The sequence below is a fragment of the Schistocerca gregaria genome, chromosome X, assembly GCF_023897955.1.
Source record: "Schistocerca gregaria isolate iqSchGreg1 chromosome X, iqSchGreg1.2, whole genome shotgun sequence".
Classification (NCBI taxonomy): domain Eukaryota; kingdom Metazoa; phylum Arthropoda; class Insecta; order Orthoptera; family Acrididae; genus Schistocerca; species Schistocerca gregaria.
The window spans coordinates 109,806,562-109,834,326 of record NC_064931.1 but is presented as its reverse complement, the minus strand read 5'-3'; the positions used below and the strand labels follow the sequence as shown (position 1 = coordinate 109,834,326).

The following is a 27,765-nucleotide window of genomic DNA, read 5'->3' as shown; positions in this document are numbered from 1 at the left end:
ATGAGGCCAAACGCTGGACCCGTAGCCCACAATAGCAAGACACGAGAATATCGAAGAAACGCCACAAGACTCGTAGCGTCGCCCTCACAGGATAAGTGATGTTTCTTATCACGATGTCCAGGTTACAGCCGTTTAGAGGCAATTTGTAAGCACTGCATAGCCGATTTCGCGTCTCCATCCGAGACGTTGTTTGGCAACATGAAAACCTCAAATGGACGCAGAGGGTCTACAAATAGTCTAAAATAACCATTTACAGTCAATGATCGGTTCAATAGGGCCAGAGGACCCAGTCCATTCCACATGAACAAAACCCACAACAATATGGAGCCACCTCCAGCTTGCAACATGCCTTGTTGACAACTTGGGCCCGTGGCTTCGTGGGGTCAGCGCCACACTCGAAACCTACTAACGGCTCTTATCTATTGAAATCGGGACTTATCAGGCCAGGCCACGGTTTTCCAGTTGTCTAGGGTCCAACCGATATGGCCACGATCTCAGGAGAGGCGCTGCAAGCGATGTTGTGCTGCCATAGCTCATTAACGCCAAATTTTGGCGAAATGTTTGAACAAATATCTCCGTCGTACGTCCCATATTTATTTCTGCGTTTATTTCACGCAGTGTTCCTTGTCTGTTAGCACTGACGACTTTAACACAAACGACACTGCTGTCCGCTGTTACATGAACACCGTTGGTGAAAGGTAATGCCCGAATTTGGTATTCTTGTCACACCCTTACACTGCGCATCTCTGAATACTGAATTCCCTAACGATTTCCGAAATGGAAAGTCCATGCGTCTAGCTCAAACTACCATTCCGCGTTCAAAGTCTTAACTCCTGTCGTGCGGTCAGAATCGCGTCGGAAACCTATTCACATTAATCACCTGAGTACAAATGGAAGCTCCGCCAACGCACTGCCCTTTTGTACCCTGTGTACGCGACACTACCCCATCTGTGTATGTGTATATCACTATCCATAACTTTTGTCACTTCAGCGTCATTTCACAGTATTTCCTTCCTTTCCACCGTTTACAGTATCGTATGTTTAGTCATGACTCGACAAATTTATGTTTATTATTTTAACTTTGTCACTTAATGCCCTACATTTTGCCACAGGTGTCAGAAAAACGGATGCGTAGTCGTGTGCAGCATCTGATTGTGAATCATGTAAACCTTGATCTGTGTTTAACTGTGTGTATCGCATTTTCTGAGGCAGAGATTGTGAACCAGTCGAGTATTTAACTGATCGAACGTAGAACACTACCTACAAACCAAATTCCGACTGGCCGCTGGTCGGACTGAATTCGTGTCTGGCTCACCTCCCTGTCTCGTACTACACCGCGCGGCGCGTTAAACTATCTCCCCATAGTAGCTGTCTCTAATTCATTTCCTCATGAATGTACGCATAGTTTGTTATTGTTATTGTTCATTTTCATGAAAGCTCTCAGCTATAAGTTTGGAATAGCGAAAAAAGTATGTTATCTAGTGTTTGGAATTAAAAACGTGGACATTTAGATTTTATACAGGTGCCACCAAACCTAAGGTAAGTCAGGTCATGACAGACGTTTTACATACCTGATGACAAATTCACGTGCCTAAAAGCACCAACGTTAAAACGCAGCGGACATCAACATCTCCTTGTCTTCCTTCACGCCTGCACCTACCCTTAGCAGCCACTGTCTTCGTTTATTCGCGTGTCGGCGGAAAGGGCGGGGGTAACGAAGTCTTGTTTTAATGAAAGAGAAACAGCCAAGCAAATGGATGCGCCAGCCACGTTCCCCGTGGTAAAGTATCGCTCCATTTCCAAAACTCATTAGCATACGGAAATAATGGGCAGCAATTAGACTCCCGTCTTCCAACAGGCTCTTCCTGTGGCGGCCTCTTCCACTGCTATTCAAACGTTTATAATAGCAGCCTATTTAATAAACTTAAAGGAAAAGGGGAAGCATAAGATGTCAATACCCGAGACTCGCATACGTCTAGAACTGAAAGAATTTCGAGAATGACACACTGGATTTCAGGAAACCGATCATGGGTAGTCCTGTTATACATGAGCAAGGGTTCGTGCGTTGGTCCACTTCAGCTGACCACAGAGCGACCGTGCATTATTTTAGTTGTCATATCTAAGAAACTACGAAACGAGGAGGCGCAGTGGTCCGGCACTGAAGTCGTGCCGCGCGGGATTAGCCGAGCGGTCTCAGGCGCTGCAGTCATGGACTGTGCAGCTGGTCCCGGCGGAGGTTCGAGTCCTCCCTCGGGCATGGGTGTGTGTGTTTGTCCTGAGGATAATTTACGTTAAGTAGTGTGTAAGCTTAGGGACTGATGACCTTGGCAGTTAAGTCTCATAAGATTTCACAATTTTTTTTCCTTTTTTTTTTAACTGAACTCGTGTTCCGCAGACAGGTGGTCAAATCCCCGCTCGGTTATCCAAATTTAGGTACTCCGTGATCTCCCTAAACCGCTTAAAGCCAGAATAATTCGTTTGAGAAGCATATGTTCAATTTACTTCGCCGTCCTTTCTCACACATCAGGTATATCCCGACGCTAATCACCTCGTCGTTGACGGGAGGCTAAATCCTAAAATTCCTTTCTTATTTCCTGCTACTCCTAGAGAATTAGAAGAGTCATAAAAGTGTGCATAGCGCTACACACCTCTCTTTGGAATGTCATGTGACACTGCATTTATTTTATTAGCGACTCACGCTGTACACTGTAGCCGGCCGCTGTGGTCGAGCGGTTCTAGGCGCTTCAGTCCGGAACCGCGCTGCTGCTACGGTTACAGATTCGAATCCTGCCTCGGGCATGAATGTGTGTGATGTTCTTAGGTTAGTTAGGTTTAAGTAGTTCTACGTTCTAGGGGACTGATGACCTCAGATGTTAAGTCCCATAGTGCTCAGAGCCAGTTGGACCAGTGTACACTGTACGACAAGAGAAACGACGCACCAGGACGGAATTATCCGAATGGGACGGAAATTGGTAGATGTGATGTAATTGCACAGACAAACAAATGATTACAATTTCAGAAAACAATGGATGGTTTATTCCAGAGAAAGAGCTTCACGAACTGATTAAGTCAATAACGCGTTGGTCCATCTCTCGTTCATATGCAAACAGTTCGTCGGCTTGCCACTGACTGACAGTGTTGTTGGTTGTCCTCCTGGGGGATATCGAGCCAAATTTTGTCCAGTTGGTGCATCAAATCTTCAAAACCCCGAGGGGGTGTGAGGGTCTTGCACATACTGCTCCAAACGTCGTCAAGTGGGGAGAGATCCCGCAACCTTGCTGTCAGAGGCAAGGTTCAGCAAGCGCGAAGACAAGCCGTCACTGAGAGTGGGAGAGCATTATTTTGCTGAAATGTAAGGCTAGGATCGCCTGGCACGAAGGGAAACACAACGGGGCGTACAGTATCGTCGCCGTTCCACTGTGCTATAAGGATGCTGGTCGAGGCAATCGACTGTGCCTGCTATATAGAGTAATGACACCCCAGACCATCACTTCTGTTTGACGGCACGTACGGCGGGTGACAGTCACGTTTGTAAACCACCACTATCCGGGGCGTCTCGAGGGACGTCTTCGCTGGTCAACAGCGCTCATCACTAATGACATTTCTACTTCAGCAATTAAGAAAAAAAAAATGGTTCAAATGGCTCTGAGCACTATGGGACTTAACATCTGAGGTCATCAGTCCCCTAGAAGTTAGAACTAATTAAACCTATCTAACCTAATGACATCACACACATCCATGCCCGAGGCAGGATTCGAACCTGCGACCGTAGCGACCGCGCGATTCAAGACGGAAGCGTCTAGAACCGGTCGGGCACATCGACCGGCCAGCCAATGAGATTCCACGCCGAAGAAGTGTCTGGAGACCCCTCAGACAATGCTGGGATACCATCCTGAATGTCGCCCACAATACGTCCCGACAGCCAATAGTTATATTGTGGGATGATATTTCTTTTAATATCAGGATCCCTTTGGTTGTCATCCGCGGCACCATCACAGCACAGCTGTACATCGACGATATGCTACTTCCCGTTTTGTTGCCCTTCATGGCAAGCCATCCTGAGCTTACATTTCAGCAAGATAATGTCCACCAGCACACGGTGAGAGTTTCTAATGTTTGTCTTCGTACTTGCCAAATCCTACCTCGTGCAGCAAGGTCGCCGGATCTCTCCCCAATTGAGAACGTCTGGAACATTATGGGCAGGGACACCCAATCAGCTCGGGATTTTTACGATCTAACTCGCCAATTGGACAGAATTTGCACGTTATCTGTCAAGAGGACATCCAAGCCGAATAACTGCTTTTGTACGAGTTAGAGGTGGACCATTTTGATTTGCTCAGTATATGAAGCCCTTTGTCTTGAACATATCGTCCAATTTTTATCTGAAATTGTATTAATTTTTTCTGTACATATGCATCCCATCTATCGATTTCCATCCGATTCGGATAATTCCTTCGTTATGCGTCTTTTTTTGGTCTTGGAGTATATATTAAACCAAAATAAACCTGCTAAACGATTTCTTCTATGTTCCCGACGCTAGAGTGACATTAAGTACTGGAGATTATTAGCTCTGTACAGAGGTATTTTGGGTCAAGTCAATTTTATGGCAATGTCTTTCGAACTGTAATTACCTATTGATGGTAGTCATGATGGCGGTGACCGTTAGAGAAGCTCTTTGCTTCGAAGGAGGACGCCAGGAGCGCTACGATATATTATTCCTGTGACATCGTCGGCGGCCAGGACTAGCCAGGTAATGGCAACCTAACGCATCTGGAGAGCTGACTCTGAACTCGCTGGTAAGACATATCTACCATTACAGGCTACCGTTTTCATGGTGGGACAGTTTTTGAGTATTACGCAGGAGAGTCGCTAAGCCTGACTTTTTTCTGTGTCCTGTAGTAGTCGACACGTCGTGCTCGTGTCCATCACGGAGGACCTTGCGGAACACAGCCAGCCGCCGTCAGCGCAACACGGCGATATGCTACGAGTTACAGCGTAGGTAACGCGCCATCACGCTACGCTGCAGGTCCTCATACCTAGCATCTCTCTCGCGCGCGCTCGTCTCAAACTTACAGGGGATTCATTGATTAAATTTTTGTCCTTTTTATTTTAATTGATGCTTGGTAACATGTGAACCTGATATTCAACCCTAGTGCTATCTTTCCACCCGATTTCAGTGTTTAATATTCGTGTTCTGTTGATTTGTAGATCTTCAATACAGACTATATCTCATTTACGGAGTCGTATTTGGACTCTCCCCATTGTTACGGTAGTAGTGCTGCCCCCTCCCAAACCCGGCGCCCCTGTTCACGTATCATCCCATAATTAGCTTCTATTAATGGATGTTTAAACCGAATGCTTCATTCACACCTAAGTACGATCAAATGAGAAGCTTCCAAGTCCACGCAGAACGGCGTCACCTTCATTGCGTTCCTTTTGTTAAGGGAAAAGGCGGGCAGGCGAGGTGTAAAATCACAGTCAGAAATCTTTATTTAACCGAGCCATATGAAATATCATCTCATTTAAAAGAGTGTGGTGTCACCGCCAGACACCACACTTGCTAGGTGGTATCCTTTAAATCGGCCGCGGTCCGGCAGTATACGTCGGACCCGCGTGTCGCCACTATCAGTGATTGCAGACCGAGCGCCGCCACACGTCAGGTCTAGAGAGACTCCCTAGCACTCGCCCCAGTTGTACAGCCGACTTTGCTAGCGATGGTTCACTGACAAATTACGCTCTCATTTGCCGAGACGATAGTTAGCATAGCCTTCAGCTACGTTATTTGCTACGACCTAGCAAGGCGCCATGATCAGTTTCTATTCACATTGTAAATCATGTACCGTCAAGAGCGACGTTCTTCATTAATGGATTAAAGTTAAGTTTTCCACCAGCTACGTCCGTTTTTCTCAATTTTAATTCCCTTGTCATGTTCCAGACCTCACGCCAGTCTGTGTGAGCAGAGACGCGTGCATTTCGGCCTCCTTTCCCAATACAGTGTTGTCTCTCCTGTCAACCACAACAAAGAGTAATAATAATTTGTTAAATTCTTGTGTTCAACTGAGCTATCCATGCACGGTTCACAGCTTTACTTCCGCCAGTACCTCGCTTCGGTTCGGCACACAATTTCAATCTATCAGGAAGTTTCGTATCAGCGCACACTCAGTGGCAGAGTGAAAAATTTCATCCTGGACGCATTGTAGAGTGGTTATAGCTGCAAATTTCGTCTAAGAAAGAGAAAGATAAATTCTTCGTCAATTACTTAACACCGAGGGACCACGACGGAACCGTTAGGACTCTGCATTCGAAACCCCGCCCAGTCACACAAGTTTGGGTTTCCAGTGGCTTCCCTAATTCTTGTCCGACGTAAGCCGAGATAGTTTCTTTGAAAAGAATACGAGAATTTTTTTCTCATCTTTATCGAACAGGAGCTCCTGTTTTGTCCATAGTGACTTGGTAGCAGATAGGACTTTAAAGCCTTATCACTTTTCCTTTAATCGTTATTCATTCTTTACGTTTTAAAAGAATTATTTTGCACTGCAGACACATTTGAGGATTTAAATAACGCCCTGTTTGATGACATTTGGTGCTTGGAGCTCATAACTAAGTTTATAATACTTAAGCAAATTTCACGACTCCGAATTCTCAATAGGCCCTCTGAGTAGAAAATGAAAGATCAGGCATCTGAATAATCTCTTTCATTTAAGGCAGGCCGCTCTGGCAACACCTCAGATGCCTTAAAAGTCGCCGGGGCAGAACACAGAAGTTTAATGCTGAAGTTACGCTGTAATCATCTCACATGTAATCATATCACACGTGTGATATCCAATACAACGGCATCAATTCCCGTCACACAAAACACTATGCTACTCAGCAGAAATGAAGCGTTCGTATTATTTGGCTGTATGCAGTTCTTGGCATGGTAAAGCAGCGTCAAAATACGTATTGGTATGTGGTCCAATGCTGAAAGTGATGTCAGTGTCTTCTAGGAGACGTTACCGATACAAAGACGTTACCGATACAAGGAGCTAGATAAAATGAAACGCATTTCATCAAATGTATTATAGTTTCAAAAGATAGCGTATACACTGTGCAGTAGATGGGAAATCTTTACGAATTTGACGCGCTTCTGAGGTTTTAGTAAGAAAAAGCAGCACGTACACTCAAATTTACTCGTAGTGATAAATCGATTTTTTTTAGTACAGTCACAGTTGAGATGAGAAATTCGATCAGTGTGAGTTCAGTTATTCAGGGACGCATTAGTTAAAGTGTATCGTGGTATATACCGTTACAAAGGAGACATAGTTAACATTTGTGAATGCACATATTTTCCTTGTTAGCACTACGCTGCAGGAGAACAACAGTTTCTCGCAGGCTGCATTGGTAGCGGCGCGCCCTTCGCCGGAGTGACTAGCAGCATCGAAACGTCGAACAAAAAAGACCAGGAACGGAGATTAGGCAAGAGGTGCTTAAGCAGGCGCCACAAGCAACGCGCTCAGCGCCTCCGACATGCAGCTCTACGTCGGCGGAAATTTCACAGCCTGCATGCCAAACAAATATTTCTTTCCGTTGACGGGAGCGTAGAGCAGCGCGCTACCGGCTGAAAACGATACTACACAAGAAGAGAAATACTCGTATTAATGACTTCGAAGCTCACCAACTTCGTAAGACCTTCCTTCAGTTTTTCTAAGTATTCTATCCATCTCTAGGGCTGAAAGGTGGCAATTCTTCTACGAGATCGAAAAGGCGTAGGCAATTTATATGCCACTCTTTGTAAAGTATAAGAAAAAACTTATAGGGAATCTCGCAAAAATCTACAAGCACAGTTTTACGGAAACCGTGTTTCCTGTGTATGCCCACGACCTGATCATTATTTATAGAACGAAAAATTTGATGCAATTATCATTTACATTGCACTTCCCCATCATCCAATGCAGCTTCATTTAGCTTTCTTGCTTAGAAAACGGTCGGTCGAGGCTTTTTAAGCAGATCACGAGAAATTGTATTCAAAATGCAAAAACAGGCGTGAAGATTAGAAACATCCCAAAGCAGGCCACCAAACAAATAGATTCCTGTCGTCTAAAGGTTGTTATGGATAATATAACGTTCAGGCCATGCGAGATGTACCGAAATTTCTCCACGTCGTGATGCGGACGGTAAGAGTAAATTTGCGGGATATCTGGGGGAAAAAAACCTTCATTGTGATACAGTAGGGAAGAGCGGAACGAAACTGACTAAAGCAGTAGTTCAATTTTCAACTAAAGTTGCAAACAGTTTAGGCGAAGAATACCAATTATCCACATACAAAGTGCATCCATATTTAGAACTTAATTTGGTAACTGCATCACAGTAGTCCCATACGCATTATAATCAGAATCTGTTTTACCGAATACATTTTGAAAATTATTACACAGTTTATAAAATTTTATCCCACATCTTACACTCTTCGAAGAAGACACAGTTTACAGGACAAGCATCCCTTAAATTTCATTAACCATTTATCTATCGCTATGTTCTCTGTCATTATGCACACACATCAAAAAAAGTTTTGCGTCACCCCGGTTCCCAGAACTTCTGAAGATAGACGTTGACTGTGGATATTGTATCACAGACACAGTCTCTTTGACTGTTCAGAGATGTCACTAAACTCGCCCAAAGACGTAAATAACCATGCCTGAGCATCGCCTATTAGAGGGAGAGGGTCCGACAGCCGATCAGTTCCAGTCATTCCACCAGGTAGGAGGTACACGGCTCGTGATGTCTGTAGTTCAACTATGCCTAGACGGTCAATACCGCGGTTCGATCGCGTCCTCATTCTTGCTTTGTGCCAGGAAGGGCTCTCAACAAGGGAAATGTCCTGGCGTCTCGAAGTGAACCAAAGAGATGTTGTTCGGACATGGAGGAGACACTGAGAGACAGGAACTGTCGATGACATGCCTCGCTCAGGCCGCTCAAGGGCTGTTGCTATAGTGGACCGCTACCTACGATTATGTCTCGGAGGAACCATGACAGCAACGCCACCATGTTGAATAATGCTTTTCGTGCAGCCACAGGACGTCGTGTTAAGACTCAAACTGTGCGCAATAGGCTGCATAATGCGCAACATCACTCCCAACCTCAATGGCGAAGTCCATCTTTGCAACCACGACACCATGCAGCGCGGTACAGATGGGCCCAACAACATGCCGAATGGGCCACTCACGATTGGCATCACGTTCTCTTCACCGATGAGTGTCGCATATACCTTCAAGCAGACAATCGCCTGGACACTTGTTTGGAGGTAACCCGGTCAGGCTGAACGCCTTACACACATTGTCCAGCGATGACAGCAAGGTGGAGGTTCCCTGCTGTTTGTGGGGCCGACGTACGCCGTTGCTAGTCATGGGAGGCGCCGTAACGGCTGTGCCATACGTGAATGCCATGACCGACAGTGCAACCATATCGGCAGCATATTGGCGAGGCACTCGTATTCATCGATGACAATTCGCGCACCCATCGTGCACATCTTGTGAATGACTTCCTTCAGGATAACGACATCTATCGACTAGAGTGGTCAGCAATTTCTCCAGATATGAACCCTATCGAACATACCTGGGATAGATTGGAAAGAGCTATTTATGGACGACGTGACTCACTAAGCACACTGAGGGATCTACGCCGAATCGCCGTTGAGGGATGGGACAATCTGGACCAACAGTGTCTTGATGAACTTGTGGATAGTATGCCACGACAGCTACAGGCATGCATAAATGAAAGAGGACATGCTACTCGGTATTAGAGGTACTGATGTGTACAGACATCTGGACCACCACTCTGAATGTCTCCGTGTATGGTGGTACAACATGCAATGTGCGGTTTTCATGAGCAATAAAAGGGGCGAAAATGATGTTTATGTTGATCTCTATTCCAATTTTCTGTACAGGTTCCGGAACTCACGGAACCGAGGTAATGCAAAATGTTTTTTGATGTGTATATATACTTCTTTGAATTTTTATTAAATTAGTTGACCACACGAGGGACTTCACATAATTTATCTAAATTGTCAGTCATATCGTTATTTGCAGATCGTAAAAACGTGCTGATTTGCAAAAATATTTTCAATGTCATGGTTTTTCCTGAATAGCGGTGTTTCTATGACGGCTCTTTTAGACCACTACATCTGAATGTTTGGTTTCTTACTTGCGCCATTATTATGCATAATGCAAAGTATATTTTAATTATAATAAAATTGACAAGGATCCAAGTCTTATCAATTTTCTTTCTTGTACTTTCGCTGATCATTTTTCTGCGTTCCGCCAATGTTATCGCTAAAACACATTGTCAAAAGTCTAACTCTCTCTCCTACTTCCACTTACTGCTCTAAAATTGGTGCTCTTACGCCAGAAATCTCCCCACACTCACAGATTTTGGCTTGTTATTTTCTTCTTCAGAAATTCATTATTTCGATGAGTCATACTGTCTTCGTTGTCGGTGTCATTTTCAATAGCTAATATTTCTGGATGTCTTCATACAAGAAACACGATATGTTGCAATTAATCTCTCATTATCGGCTGGATCAACCGAATCACTGTTTGCAATAACACACTTACCATTACTCTAATCAATATTACATGTTCTGTTTACTGACATGACACGTATATGGGCTGTTTAGTTGATTTAGGGAATTGTAGCACTCGTGAACGCAGATACCATAACCTGGTCTACAGGTAAGGATTAAGGGTACACAGATATAACTTCACTTTCTTCCGCCATTTACTCCTGGCGAGAGTTGGTTGTATGATGCAGAGTAAAATTATTTTCAGCCTTATTCTGACTTGTACTGACAACTAGACTTCTGAGAAGCCATCCCTTCTCTTTCTCTACCCTACTCTATTTTCAAACACAGGGAGAACTCTTGAAGCATCGGCAAATCGTTCCGTCCTGCTATATAATGGCTTTGAAAAAGTGGTACCAAGGAACAAAGAACGAATGTCAGAAGACGGAACACCTTTATAGTCGGCATGACAACTCGGCGTTAAGAGACCACGTCCTCCTTGTCCTACTTTCTATTGTCAGATCTCTCCAGCGCGCGGCAAAAACTAATGCTTGCTACCATACCAACATTTCAAATCGCACATAGACTGCCGCAAATATCCTTGATGTGATTAAACACTGTTTCTATCTCGAGACTTATACAAGAGAGCAAACAAAGTCCCACATCTTCACAGTAGGGCAGCTAAACACGGTTGTCAATGAGATGACCAACAACACGTTTGCTAACGACAGCGAAGCCGTCACACAAATTTTAATGTAGTTTCCGAACTATCAGTTTAGGTTAGGGAAAGAAGAAGGACCTAATACATTAAGATTATGATGATTGGTTTGTGGGGCGCTCAACTCCGCGGTCATAAGTGCCAACAGCAAGTCCCAATTCTTATACACTCCAATTTTTTACATAGTCCAATTTAGCCACTGTCACGAATGATGATGATGATGATGAAATGATGATGACATGATGAGGACCACACAAACACCCAGTCTTCGTTCAGAGAAAATCCACAACCCAGCCGGGAATCGATATCGGGACCCCGTAATCCAGCGGCAGCAACGCTAGGCAGTAGACCACGAGCTGCGGACCTAATACATTATGCTTAAGTGATCGTAACGTATTAGACCGAATTCAAAGGCTGTAATAAGGGTGGAAGTGCGATTCAAATACACAAATAACAGAATTTCTTTGTGAAAAGAGGGTGTGTCGTGGAGGACTCAATTGGCGCCAGACTACAAATCTAAACGTATGAGCAGAATCAAAGTCGAATGAAATTACAGGCAAAATGCGTAAAACAGAATTACACTCAGCAAAGTACTATGGTGTTGAAGTAGCTACTTACGAACAGAGCACACGAGATGGCACCTGACGGGCGTTTTATAATTTGTTCTACGATTTATCATGAAATCTGCAAATAGCATATTCTTATTGGCAAGTATACCCACCAGTGTTCGCAAAGGGACCGGCATGTTGGGCTTGAACCTATATTTTTAATCTGATAAAGTAACTTTTACGGGTTTTAGCAGTTTTACGTGAATAGTAGTTGTAAACTGATTTTTCCGATTTGTTGAGCACGGTGAAGTGAGGTTATCAGTTTCATCGTACATGTCCTAATAATAAAAAAAAGAGTAAGATTCCCTTGTGGATATCAGGGAACTCATAAGGAGGATGGGACTCTCTAAGACGACGCGTTTAAAAATCTTTTCCAAGCCAATTAACACGCATGAAACTGTTGTATTGACTCCCTTACATCACACTACTACTACTACTACTACTACTACTACGTGATCAGGCCCAGTGGACCGCACGCATCTACAAGTTTCCTCCTCCACTGTATTCTGTCCATTGCTGCTATCCGCCATCCGTTCACATCTATTGACACTTGATTTAAATCTTGATGAAGTCCATCCCTCCAACGCTTATTGGGTCTCCCTGGCGGTCTCTTTCCTGTAGGAGTGAAATCCAGGAGCTTCCGAGGCCATCTGTGATCCTCCATCCGGGCCACATGGCCGGCCCACTGCATTCGTTTGGCTTTGACAGTTCCTGCTATGTTGGGCTGCTGGTATAGTTCCTCAAGCTCTTGGTTGTATCTGATCCTTCATTCCCCTGTATCTGCATCCAGAACCGGACCGAAGATCTTCCGAAGCACTTTTCTCTAAAAAACAAGGAGCTTATGGAAGTCCTGTTTCCGGATATTCCACGTCTCACAGCCATATAGAACAACGGGCTGGATCAGGGTTTTGTACAGTCGAATCTTGAACTGTCTGAAGAGATATCTGGACCGAAGCAGTTGTGATAGGCTGTGGTAAGATCGGTTTCCTGCTTGTATTCTGACATTGATCTCTGCTTCACATCACGAGTTCTCTGTGAAAAGTGCCCTAGGTATTTGAATTCTTACATCACAGGCGTATGGAAAACAATTACTGCACTACAACATTTGGAAAAAACGAAAACTTCCGAATGAGTAAAGCCACATACCTGTTTCTGCCCACAAAATTAAGTCGATGTTCAGTCACAAGCCACTGACGGTGTTAGAGTGGCTTAGTATAGTAGTTTGGAAGTTTACTATTTTTGCAGGATATAGGGTAGTTGCGAAGCACTTAGATTTTGTTAAATCAGCAAATAAAACAGGATTTATACTTCTCTTTTCCTCCAATGAAGATAAACTCCACTTCTTTTCAGTTAAATAAAGGACAAGAATAACTTCGTGGTCATTCCAGTATCAATACTTTCCCCTCACTCCATACAAAATCAGTTCCCACACTTTGACAAACTTTTTAAAAATAAAGTACACTGGTGTGCTAACTTAGGCTTAAAGTAACTTTCGCAGTATATGTCTCTGCTAAGTAACATGACTCGATGTACTTTAACCATACATAGAAAGAACTGTTGCAATATAGAACAGAAGATAACTGACAGAAATACGAGACGAACAAAAATGAGGTTTTTATTTAAAGATAGTAATTATACTGAAGTCACCGCGGTACACGATGGTCCGCTGGACATAACAAAAGCCTGTGTGATTACTGCGGAGGGCAGCGCAAGATCTGAATCGTACTTCCACCCTGGCCACAAGCTCGGTAATGAGTTCTTGTGGTGGCGTTCCATTCCTCCACCAGCACCATTGAAAAATGTTGAGTGGTTGATGGTGCATGTGGACGTGCACCACCACGTCCTCTCGACGCATCCCACACGTGCTCGATGGGGTTCAAGTCTATGGTACGGGCAGACCAGTCCACTCGCCGAATATGCTCTCGTCCCACGCGATCCTGAAGGCACTGGAGCAGATGAGACGGGTTGGGGGCGATCAATTTCTTCTCTGCTCCGATTCTCTTAGTGCCTTACAATCACTGCAGAACCTGTACCCGACTGAGGAGATGGTCCAGCTGAAACATGACCAACTGTATTTGCTCCAACGGCGGGGTACAGAAGTATCCTTCTGCTGGGTGCCGGGTCATGTCGGCATATGGGGCAATGAACAGGCCGATCGGGAGGCCTGCAGAGAGCAGGATGTGGTCCAGTGTCCTATTCCCTTGCAGTCAGCCATCGCTGCACTCCACAGGAAGTGCATGGAGTTGTGGGAGGACGAATGGCTGGCGGTGACGGCCAGTAAACTGCGGTTGATAAAGTCAACCACTCGGCCGTGGCGTTCCTCCTGCCGGTTGCTCAGGCGGGAGGAGGTGGCCCTCACACGTCTTCAGATCGGGCACTGTCCTCTCGCACATAGCTTTTTATTACGGCGGGAGGATCCTCCGTTTTGTGATGCTTGTGGTGTGCACATCTCTGTCCGGCACATTTTAACAGACTGCATTTTATACCGTGATGCACGGGCAGAAGCACAAGTTGATGGGGTTTGCCTTCTGTTTTAGCTAATGATGATACGTGTGTGTCTAGGGTTTTTAAGTTTTGTGATGTGTCTGGACTCTGGCCTAAACTTTTAGGATGGAGGTTTTAGTGTATTGCAGAGTGGCTGACTCCTCCCCTTTTTTTCCTTGCGGTCAGCCAGCCACTTCCATCTGCTACATTGTCTTAGCTCACGCTATCATTTTCTTCCTGTGTTGTCCATGTTTTACTGCTGACGCTCTGCTTCATCCCAGGCTTTGATGTGGGTGAGCACATGTTTTTCAACGATTGTTACCCATGTCTTCTGTTTCGTTTTATATTCCTGTTCTGGGATTTTTCTTGACACCCGTCTCACTATGTTTCTGAACGGGCGCTGAAGACCTTGCTGTCGTACGCCCAAAACCCTTCTACTACTACTACTACTACTACTACTACTACTACTACTACTATTACTCTCGTCCCAAGAGCTCCTCCACCTACGTTATTGAATGCTGCCATTTGCTATAGTCACCCACGAAAATGAAGTCACAGTCTGAAAAAATGCACAGTAGTGTCACAACGACGTTGGACGGTTAGTCTATATCGTGTTCGAAGATTTATAGGTCAGTAGGGCCATGCAACATTATTCCTCTCCACACCACAGCACCCGGAACACCAAAAAGATCACATTCCATACTGTTCCCTGGTGCATTACGTGTTTTCACCACGAGCCGTATCACAGGACGTCCAGTAATGGCGAACGTGGTTATTTAGTGGTCCAGATGTTACAGCAAGGGCAAGAAAATGATGCATGGGCTTGCTGATCTCAAAATTTTTGAACGCTGTGCTCTCAGAAGCCAACGTTTTTTTGACACTGTACTCCTTTCTCAGGTGCGTCTTTTCAGGGGTGCATTTGGCCCAGGCTCCATTTTTGTGAATGAAAATATGTGACCGCATCGAACAGCGCAGGTGAAGGAGCTCTTGGAACGAGGAAATATTCGGCGAATGAATGGACTGCCCGTTTCCCTGACTTACATCACATCGAGCACATGTGGGATGCGTTGACTAGACGTATTGCACCAACAGCCATCCAGAAGTTCTCAACCGCAATGGTGGAAGAATGGAACGCCCTACTACGAGAACTCCTTATTAAGCTTGTAGCCAGCATGGCAGCACGTAGCAGAGCGTGCGTTGCCGTACGTAGTGATCACACACCCTATTAACAACCATGTCCGGTCTTTTTAATCGCGATGACTTCAGTGTAATTATTGTATTTTAATAAACGCGTCATTTCTCTTCGTGTCACTGCGTATTTATTTTAGTTACTCTCTATGTGCTATACTATAGCAATTCTTTCTATATATGGTCGAGCTATGTTACTTGGCAGCGTCTCGCCATGTAAAAGTTACTTTCATCGTTACGTTTTGCACACCATCGTAGCAACTGGAGCATCTAGTTACGACTCAAATGCAGCAGGAACGGTATTACACAGTGCCTGTGTTGCTCAGAAGTCGATGCAAGGAACACTGCATCGTACTTGTGAAACACACAGGTACTGCAGTGTCTTATTTATCCGCTGTCACAATTAAAATGTCTCCCCTATACGGGAATATACGTAATGAATATACGAGTGCAGGTTGTATGCACATGGTAGACAACATACAGGAGTTTGGGTCTGGTCACGAGTCGTACTCGGATAGTCTAATGATTAGGCGACCACTCGCGATAAGTGGGTTAATATCCCGATCCGGGGCAAACTTTCACTGCCAGCATTCCATTATACAGCTGACGTTTGTCCATATTCGCTACTGCGAATGGGCACTGACGAGCCAAAGAAATTGGTACACCTGCTTAATATTGTGTAGGGCCCTCACGAGCATGCAGAAGTGACTCAACACGACGTGGCATGGACTCGACTAATGCCTGAAGTAGTGCTGGAGGGCAATGACACCATGAATCCTGCAGGGCTGCCCGTAAATGCATGAGTACGAGGGGATGGAGATCTCTTCTGAGCAGCACGTTGCTACGCATCCCAGATATGCTCAATAATGTTCATGGTTGGGAAGTTTGGTGTCCAGCGGAAGTGTTTAAACTCAGAAGAGTGTTCCTGGAGACACTCTGTAGCAATTCTGGATGTGTGAGGTATCACATTGTCCTGCTGGAATTGCCCAAGTTCGTTGGAATGCACAATGCACATGAATGGATGCAGGTGATCAGATAGGATGCTTCCATACGTGTCACCTGTCAGGATCGTATCTTGACGTATCAGGCGTCCCTTATCGCTCCAACTGTACGCGCCCACACCATCACAGAGCCTCCACCAGCATGAACTGTCCCCTGCTGACCTGGAGGGTCCATGGATTCATGAGGTTGTTTCCATACCCGTATACGACCATCCGCTCGATACTATTTGAAATGAGACTCGTCTGACCAGGCAACATGTTTCCAGTCATCAACAGTTCAATGTCGGTGTTGACGAACCCAGGCGAGCAGTAAAGCTTCGTATCGTGCAGTGATCAAGGGTACACGGGTGGACCTTCGCCTCCGAAAGCCCACATCGATGACGTTTCGTCGAATGGTTCGCAAGCTGGCATTTGTTGGTAGTCCAGCATTGAAATCTGCAGCAATTTGCGGATGGGTTGCGCCGAATATAACAGCACGTTCAAACTCACTTAAATCTTGATAACCTGCCATTGAAGCAGCAGTAACCGATCTAACAACTGCGCCACATAGTTGTTGTCTTATACAGACGTTGCCGATCGCAGCGCCGCGCTGCCTGTTTGCATATCTCTGTATTTGAATACGCATGCCTGTACCAGTTTCTTTGGCGCTTCAGTGTCTTTCACGTACAAATGCGGTAGGGCGTTTACAAGGAAAGAAAATCTATTGTGGCTGCTATAATCCAGCAATAAGCATAATTTCATCCTTCTCGGGGACGAAAACGGAGAGCACGCTGTGGCCCTGGAAGCTGCAGTGCGTGGCCACGCCAGACACAGGGCGACATGGGTGGCATGCGCAGCATCATTAAGGACAGGTAAGGCCGCACATACGCAGTTGGCTCGACACGGCCGGCTGCGACGAGCGCTGAGGGAATTCTAAGCGCATGGCTAATGACGTCAGGTGCGCCTCGAGCTGACATCAGCGTGCGCAGCTGCCGCCGCCCCCGGCATCTCACACCACATCTGCTGCTTTCCAAGGCCAAAACCTCTCATTTTGTAAGTATTAAAAACGTCTGCGGCTGTTCTTCTACCATTTTGGTTACGAGTCACCATGTGACACAATCACTGAGAAATCCTCAGCTCGTTCGGTGTGTTTACGCCCGTGAGATTATTGCATATTTCATGTATATTCGATCGTGCGGCGATTTGCATCAATAGCAATTTACAAGGCTGTTTTATAAGCGATTTCTGACAGTATCTGCAGGTCTGAGAATTCTCTCTGTGCCGCATACGTGGCAACGAACGGTTTGGAAAAGTCTTAGAACTTCGCACTGATGTAACGTTTGTATCTTTCTCTTGCGCTGTTGGTCTTTAAACGAGCTAGCTGTCGGCGCGAAAGTTATTTTCGTCCGTAACGTGATTTAAATGCAATACTACTGCAGTACATGCCAATTAGTGTGTACTATGTAACTACAGCCGCGTGAAGTGGTCGCGCGGTTAGAGGCACCATGTCACGCGCGCGCGCGCGCGCGCGCGCGCTTGTGTGTGTGTGTTTGTGTGTGTGTGTGTGTGTGTGTGTGTATTTTGTTCTTAGCATAAGTTAGTTTAAGTAGTGTGCAAGTCTAGGGATCGATGAACTCAGCAGTTTGGCCCCATAGAAATTCACACACATTTGAACATTTGTAACTACAGCAATAGAAATTGTAGCTCAACCTACTTGCGCTTATAGTTCCTGATATAAGCATCTCTAGGTGTTTTACAACATGCAGTATGATGCATCGAAGTACAAGGACCTCACGTTTGCAGAAGAAGTCGTAAAACTGGTACAGTAAGACCGCAGTTTTAGCGTGCTAAAGCTCTGTTGAGCACCACAGCTACCTCCATAACATCAAGTCAAAATATTCCTGCAATGCCTTTCAGTTATCTGTATAAACAACGTCTCCAAGATTTTCGAGACGATCGTTCATGTCGAACCTAGTAGTACCACTCTCCTCTATGTTCCTGGAAGCTACAAACTATTTATTAACAACAGAAGAGAATTCTGATGACAGGAGAAAGTGTAAACATTACACCTGTATTTTTATATATCAGTCAGCGCAGTCCTTTCGTTCCCAACACTGACTATTGTACAGTTTTCAAAGTTTCACGGCACTTAATTAAAACTACAAGAATTATTGTTACATAGACAAAGTATTTATTTATTCGTATGGCTAGGGCCCCCCTTCGGGCAGACCGTTCGCCGGGTGCAGGTCTTTCAATTTGATGCCACTTCGGCGACCTACAGTCGACGGAGGATGAAAGAATTATGATGATGACAGCACAACACCCAGTCCCTGGAGAAAATTCCCCGACCCAGCCGGGAATCGAACCCGCGCCCAGAGGATTGAAAATCCGTCACGCAGACCATTGAGCTACCGGGTGCGGACACATAGACAAAGCGTAAAGTAACAGCGGCTGTCCAATAAATAACGTCGTTTTAACAGGAAAGTTATATTTCCAGTTGTTCAGCGCTTCGACAAAATTGAAGCCTAGGTCAAAAAGACAACGTCAAACGGTGGACAAATACATGAAGTTGCAGAGCTAGGATTCGGAACGTAGGAACGATACAGTTTCAATTCTGGCCAGCAGCAAGAACATAAGAGACAGGCAAAGGAGATTTTCTGTTCAGGGTTCTCAATGACTGCGATGTTTAAAGCCAGTATACAGAGTTTACACACAGCAGCCTATTTCTTTCTCCGCTGAATGACTTGTTGGGCCTTTCTTCAAATTCAAATGCTTCAAATGACTCTGAGCATTATGGGACTTAACATCTGATGTCATCAGTCCCCTAGAACTTAGAACTACTTAAACCTAACTAACGTAAGGCCATCACACACGTCCATGCCCGAGGAAGGATTCGAACCTGCGACCGTAGCGGTCACACGGTTCCAGACTGAAGCGCCTAGAACCGCTCGTCCACAACGGCCAGCCTGGGCCTTCCTTCAGAGGATACTAATAACAATAGTTCCGATAGGTGGCGGCGCTATAGGTAGCGTTCAAAATGTCGTTTGTAATAGAAGTGCGTTCTAATCAGAGAGCTGTCGTTGACTTAATTTTGGTGGAAAACCAGAACACCGCAAATATTCATAGGAGCTTGCACTACGTCTACGGACAGCTGGCAGTGAACAAGAGCACGGCGAGTCGTCGTGCCACACGCCTATCGTCATCGCAACAAGGTCGCCAAGCCTGTCCAATCTACCGCGTGCCGGCAGACCGCACACAGCTGTGACTCCTGAAATGTGTGGACACTCTCATTCGAGATGATCGACGAATCGCAATCAAGCACCTCGCTGCGCAACTGGACGGCTGTGTTGGTACTGCTGACACATTCGTCCACCAGTTGGAGTATTCGAAGCTGTGTGCCCGCTGGTTTCCTCACCGCCTGAAAGAAGACCATAAAGAGCAACTAAGGACCACCTGTATGGAATTGCTTGCGCGTCACGAGGCCGATCATGAGGATCTTTTGTCGAACATCGTCACCGGTGATGAAACATGGGTTCATCACTTCGAACCGGAAACAAAACGGCAGTCCATGGAGTGGCGCCGCATCACCTCTCCTCCGAAGAAATAGTTTAAAGCCGCACCCTCAGCCGGTAAAGTCATGGCGACAGTCTTCACGGCCTCGGAAGGGGTTATTCTGTTTGATGTCCTTCCGCATCAACTCGGAAATGTACTGTACTACCCTCAGGAATTTGAAGAAACGACTTCAGAGTGTTCGTCGCCACTAAAATGCAAACAAACTTCTCCTTCTCCATGACAACGTAGAGCCTCACACGAGTCTGCGCAACTCATAAACTTCATTGGACTGTCTCTCCCCATCCATGCAACAGCCCTCATCTTGCACCTTCTATATGTTTGTGCCAATGATGTATACAGTAGGTGGATGATGCGAAGGTTACTGATACAACAAGTCGTTGGCTGCGATACAGAGATCCTCCCAGTAAGATGGCGGAAGACCGTCGCATTGGACGAAGAATAAATTGAAAAATCGGGTTTTGTAATCAAAGGACTGGGGAATAAAATGTGTAGTGGAATCCTGAATAAAATCAACCTTCTTTAGTGAAAAGGTGTGTTGCATTATTTCCTGAACGCTCCTCGTATGTTCCTCACAGCAGTCTGAGTTGGTTTAAAATTTCCATTCGGCCATCTGGATTTAAGTTATTTTTGGTTACGATACTTTGAGTGCCAGAATGATTCCTTCGACAGTTTCGTAGCGATTTATTTCCTCACCTTTGTTCAACTGAGTTTGCGCTCGACTTCTGATTACATGGCCGCCGAAAAAATGATCGTAACTTTGCAGAGAGTCACATTCACATGGAACACTGCCTACATACACGCGAAAACGCACTTCTCATACTGTCGACAGCCACCTTCATCTTACACCCGGATAATTAGAAACCAATTAACCTGACCGCCACCCACGCGGAGAGTAAATGTTTCCTGTTTACAACTGGCACACAGCTGGTACTTAGGAGTTGCTATGTTGCACCAGCGCTTAAACACAAAATGTAGATGTAGACTTTTTCAGACGAATTCACTACGTAACAAGAGAAAAATGGATAATGGTCCATTAGTATATGTAGTTTAGGTATCAAGTTCCGTCCAGCTTATCCACTGGAAATATTTTTTATATATTTCGTCACAAACGAAATCAAATACTGGGTGTCCCAAATGGTACTTTACACCTTCAGTGTTATGTAACGCAATTTAGAGAAAAAAGTAAAGTTTCTCTTATGCGTCAACTCAAGAAGATTTTTATGGCTCTGAGCACTATGGGACTTAACATCTATGGCCATCAGTCCCCCAGAACTTAGAACTACTTAAATCTAACTAACCTAAGGACATCACACAACACCCAGTCATCTCGAGGCAGAGAAAATATTTTTATGCAGGGTAATGAATGAACGTTTTCCCTGTCCAGTGACAAGAGCAACATACCCTAAAAAAGTTATTTCTTTGTTGTTGCAGGATGGTAGAACACCATAAATGAATCGAAGAAGTCTGCGCCGGAAAACTAGTAAAAAATTACGAGGACCCGAACAGATAACGACCATCTCCAGACGTGATACCCGAGTAGCAATCAGTAACTGGCGGTCGGAAGTGACGCTGAAGATCAGTATGAAAGAACTTAAAATCACCTACTATTAGACACAAATTTGCAAGACAGCCACTGTTCCCCTAAGGCAGATGGCTATGGTGTCTACGACGAGCACTGGAAAGAAAATTTCATTAGCAGACCCTTCTTAAATTTTATGAGGCAATGCCCATTACCAGCTTTTCAGTATGGCAGCGAGAAAAGCGTTTTAAGGAAAAATGACGAACGAAAAATATAGGCAATGAAATAACATTTTTGAGATACATAACCGTCCCAGTTTTATGGGCATGGAAGAAAACGAAGATATTGGTTCACAATGAAAAATTCAAAATATTACTCAAATAATATAAAAATGTCCGAGACGATGGAAAGAACATGTAAATCGGGCAGCAGATAAGAGAATAACTAAAACCAAAATTGAATATATACCAAAAGGAACACGATTATTGAGCAGATCTACTACGAGGTGGTGAGGTTAGTTGTGAAAGAAGGGAACTGAACACAAGGACCAAGAATTGACATAGATGATAATGAAGACCAAGAAGAAGATTCTGATCGTACCTTCATGCATTCATGTGTACGTATGCGTATCTACAGTTGGTGTACATATATGTCGATGTGTTTTTATGTATACTCCATAAAACTTGTTCTTTGCATATCAAAAGCAATTGCATTGTAATTTCAGTACACAAGTAACAAACTACAATGAACTGCCTTGAAATCAGTTTCGTGTTCCTGTGGTACTTTGTCAACGCAAACGTCTGAAATAGCGACAAATTAATCCAACTGCAACATTTTTTTAGGTTTAATGTATTTTCAAGCGAGGTATTCATACAAATGAAGTCATATAATTAGTCTTGCGAAAAGCAGCAAATTGGCTAGCGTTGTAATTAAAATTGAATAGTGGATGAAACTCTGTATTAAATAACACGCAAAAATGTGCACGTCTGAATCTCATGTACCACGATTCTTAAGCGCAACTGCATTCACTGACATTTACAGTCAGCAGTAATTTGTTCCTCCACACAGGTTTACCATTTACTTCCTCCTAGGATATGGACTCGTTTTACTGATTGTCGTACATTATACTTACAACTCTTAGTGCCCCCTCATTTCTATGTTACAATTTTAGAAAGAATTTCAGCCTTTAAAGAACGGTTGAAGGCACTGAATGTGGGCGTTCCAAATAGCCATACCAGTTTTCCTCTGAATGATCTTCAGCCAGAAATTTAACAAGATACCAGCTGAGCAGAAGTCAAATACCACAGCCACTGCACATTATCGGTCCGTGCTCCTTTGGTGGATTTGATTTGAGACAATTCCAAAGCCTTCATCCACCGTCAGTCACAACCAGGCAAAACGAAAGCTGTAACTCGTTGAATGGGAACAGCGCAAAGTATGGGGAAATACCAAAATATTCGGGAGTAATGCTAACATGACCACTATCGTATAGATCCATCCAGGAAGTATTCACGCAGAAATTTAAGAGCTCAGCTGTCGATTATATCACATCCCTTAACGTACTTCTGCTCTGGCACTGTCGTAGTGAGTGATACAACTATGCGTTACGTGTAACTGTTCCGACAGATAAATGTAAAAGCAGGGGACGCAGGCGATATACACGTACGCTTTTGTGATGACTATCGGGTACATAAATATGGAAGGACTAAGTTTCTGACAGTTATCTGTCACTGAGCACAAATTTGTAACTTTTTATGAATGCGTCACACACACAGGAGCATGTCCAACCACTATGGGGTATGCTACCGAAAATATCTCGAATACATCACTGGTACCATCGATAGGTAACATTCCACACACAGATGTATGCAAACCTAGGCGTCTGCAACGGTAAAAAAAATCGTGTTGAATAATTCAAAAAAGCCTGCCGGAATTTTATATGTGCATGGGTAAGGACAGAGCAGCTGATCAATTGCCCTGTCGGCTCGGGTCTGCTGTTTTATACACGATGCGTCCTACGAACTGCCCCCGGCTATTAGTCCAGCTACCACACAACTGTTCTCCACCCACTTCTTCAGTAATGTGTGTCCTTTAAAGACACACTATGGCTCTAATAAACATCAAATCGTCAATGTAGTAACGTTTACGGTCAATGTAAGTACTAGACAATTAGGAAAGTTAGAAATCAATGTCCCGTCCACATCAAATTCAAAGCGTTGAATGAAGTGATTTTGAGGACTAATAAAAAACATAACACAGCTCTTCCGGTTGGGGATTTGAGACTCACGCATCTTCAACATGAATCCAGTGTCTTAACTACAGCACATTTATACTCGGAATGGCTCTGCTGGAGAATATGTTTTTCCAATGTTATTTCTGAAACAATCTCTTGTACGGTTCCTATGCAGATGCGGAAAGAACCAAGAGTTGAGAGATTCTTTCTGCGTGAGGCACTAGACATGGCTAGTCAGTTTCCTTATTATAGAGCAGTGCCTGAAGAATTTTTCAATTTCATGACAAGATACTGATATTCTAACCTTGGCCCTTGTATCACCTGTATGCTACATATGAAGTGTGTTATTTTTTGAGGTGTGCAGATGTTCTACAGAAATTAAGACAAGGAACGAATGAGGCAAAAAAAAAAAAAAAATTCACACACACATAAACACAAAATGCAATACCTGTACACATACTTACTATGAAACAACCTTTCCAAAGCGATCATTGTACTCTAAGATGTAGGACACATCATTCACCCATGAAGAGGATTTTCGCAAAGTTTATCAGGTACACTCTACTCTCTTGCAGGGCAGAACGGGGCATTATACGAGTAGACATAACACTGGTCAAGTTCTTATCTCTCAAGAGGAATGTATCATACTAGCTGTAAATATTTATCGGCAAACCCTGTATAGAGTCATCGAAAAAATTGTAAATTACTATCTTTGAAAACACTAAATGTGTAATCTATACAGCCAAATTAAGATAATCGATAAAAGTAATCCAGCAACAATATCAGAAGTTGAGTCCGCCTTGATGCAAAACACCTTGTTATATGTTTAATTTCTTTATTTTCCCATACTAGTTTCGGCGACAAATATCACCATCATCAGTGGGCTTTTTTAATCTAGAACATGCAGAGAATAGCATGGTTACACAAACAGAGTGGCACATTATTACATTTTTACTGATCGTTTTTTGAAATATACTTTTTTATACTACCTTATTTATTGCAAGTTACATAATGTTTTTGAGCATTATTTTTGCTGTCTGCAATATATTTACTCCGTGCTTATGTCACCGTTTTTATTCACGAACATCATGTCATCTGCAAACTGTATGAGCGGCTGTTAGTAAACAAATACTGAAGGTGAACTGTGTATGTCAGCAATATACTCTTGGGATTGCAGCAGCGTTGTGGAATGCAGTGTAATGAAACTGTTACTTAGCTATTTGTGTACTTACGTTCGTTGGATGGTGTGGAGACGCTTTTATATACACAAAACAAAACTTTCGCACTTTGTTTTGGCTCGCGGGTATTACGCCATCTTGCCGTTCGCGCGTGTCGCGAGAGGTGTATCGCATGTGGCGAGAGAGGCTATGAAAAAAGAAATTAAACATATAACAAGGTGTTTTGCATCAAGGCGGACTCAACTTCTGATATTGTTGTTTTTCTATGCAAACACGGACCAAATGGAAGAGTTCCAAGATAAAATTATAGTAATCCAGCAGTTAGCAAGTAAGTGTACACCAAAAGGATTCGTGGAGCAATAGGGGAGAATTCTTTACAGAGCATTCGATGTGTTAGCAGAGTTGAGCTGTTATGTATCCGGCACTTTGATCAAATTCTCTAGAACAAAAAACCCAAAGGTAATTTGCAACAACTATTACTATAAGAATGCCAACGGTCTTGCCGCAGTGGTAACACCGGTTCACGTCAGATCACCAAAGTTAAGCGCTGTCGGGCTTTGTTAGCACTTGGGTGGTCACGATCCGAGACTGCCGAGTGCTGTTGGCAAGCAGAATACACTCAGCCCTTGTGAGGCTAATTGAGGAGCTACTTGATTGAGAAGTAGCAACATCGATCACGGCAGGGAGAGCGGTGTGCTGACCACATGCCCCTCTATATCCGCACCCGGCTACGCCTACGGACTGAAGACACTGCGCCCGGTCGGTACTGTTGGGCCTTCAAGGTCTGTTCCGGCGGAGTTCGTTTGTTTATCACTATAAGAATGAAAAAAGCCACGATGACCTGCTTAAAACCATCCACAGTTAAGTGCTCTAATTTTACGGTCATCAGCAGGAGCGTTTGCATTTTGTTCCGGGACACTAGCATTGGTGCCATGCTGTTTTCCTCCTCATGCGATGTGTGCGCCCATGAAGTACGTATGTATATTGGTAAGAATCAGTCAAAGTAATTTTTTTCTGTGAAATAACGTGTATACCACGTGGTGACAAAGGAAAAAAATGGTAGCTGCTTTAGTATAGCAGTTCGAAAAACCAACAGAAATAGGCGCTAAGCAAACAAAGATTTAAAATCTACAGGTTTTGGTAGCAACCTTTATTTCGGACTAAGGCTGAGAGAGTTGGCGGAGCGGTTGGCACACGGGATGCTAATCACCCTCCTCTAATCATGGTTTAGGTTTTCCTCGATTTCCCTAGACCGAGCTTAACGATACCGTAAAGTTTCATTTGAACAAGAGAGGCCAGTTTTAATCGCGGCTCATTCTGTATCCGAGAATTTGCCCTAACTCTAATGACTTCGTCATCGAAGGGAACGTAAGCGCTAATCTACCTTCATTTAGATGCTTCTGACTTAAATCTGTCCCCCAAATGTGCTAACAAACCTTTAAATGTTACCAGACGTGACGTACTAGACGTCCAGTTGCTTTCAACTGGCAAATATTTACAGTGATGTGCTCCTATACGTACAAAGGATGCCAGAAACGTTATACAATTAGCCACTGGAGATGGACCATGTGACAATGCCAGCTAACAAACCATCCGATTTTTTTTTTTAATTATGACATATGCTAAAGTGCAATAAAGCATGAAATCGCACTCATGGAGTTTGCAAATAAAGTAATTTTAGTTGTGAAGAGTTACAACGCAGTACTTTTTAAATTTTTATACGAACCCACAACCAAAAAAAAGATGAGTCCTGAATACGTCAACAGTAGGATATAGCTCGGAGACGCCAGTAGCGAAAGCGTTTCGCTAATTAACATCCCTTTGATTACTAAGACAACGCCGGCCGCTGTGGCCGAGCGGTTCTGGGCGCTTCGGTCCGGAATCGCTCTGCTGCTGCGATCGCAGGTTCGAATCCTGCCTCTGGCACGGACGTGTGTGATGTCCTTAGGTTAGTTAGGTTTAAGTAGTTATAAGTCTAGGGGAATGATGACCTCAGATGCTAAGTCCCATAGTGCTTAGTGCCATTTGAACTAAGACTACATTGAACGAATTTCTCACCGAACGTATTAGAGTTACAACCCTAATGTACTGCTCAGCACTGTTTGCTGTGACAGAAAGACGTTTATCGTACCGATGGGAATGCTTATGAAAACATCCATCTTTGACACCTGCCTGGACGAACCTACGATGCGGCGGTATCTTCATAGGTCTCGTCGATTTCGATACTCTCGACGAGGGAGTTTTTCATCACAGACAACAGGTGGTTATCCTAAGTGCTTCACAGGAGACGATCAAATGATTTCACTATTTCTCTGTGAAATTTGTCACGGGCTATCGGACTTGGGTGGAAGCAAAACCACGCCGGCACTCAATATGCCACGCTGTTTGTTCTTCCACCACTAACGGATGCCTATTGTTGCGAGCTTCATATTGGTGTCTACGAGCGGCGTTCAATAAGTAATGCAACCCTTTTTTTCTGAAAGCAGATTGGTTTTATTCAGGATTCCAGTACACTGTAGTATTCCCCAGTCATCTGGCTACAAAACCTCATTTTTCAACATAATCTCCGCCCAACGCGACGGCCTCACGCTATCTTACTGGGAAGGCCTGTACGCCCACATGGTACCACTCTACTGGTCGACGACGAATCAAACGTCTAACGACATCAGTAACCTCCCCATTACTCAACTACTGTTTCACGCGGAATGTACCCTTCATTGGGTCAAACAGGTGGAAGTTGGAAGGTGCGAGAT

The 27,765-nt window shown here is 44.3% G+C and overlaps 1 protein-coding gene and 1 pseudogene across 1 annotated transcript in view; one reads left to right on the top strand and one right to left on the bottom strand.

The window, feature by feature from the left end:
- Nucleotides 1-27,765, bottom strand: part of LOC126299170 (dystrophin, isoforms A/C/F/G/H) — a 2,370,611-nt gene that overhangs the window by 1,911,012 nt on the left and 431,834 nt on the right. The window lies entirely within an intron of this gene.
- LOC126299953 (5S ribosomal RNA) lies at nucleotides 25,502-25,619 on the top strand (annotated as a pseudogene).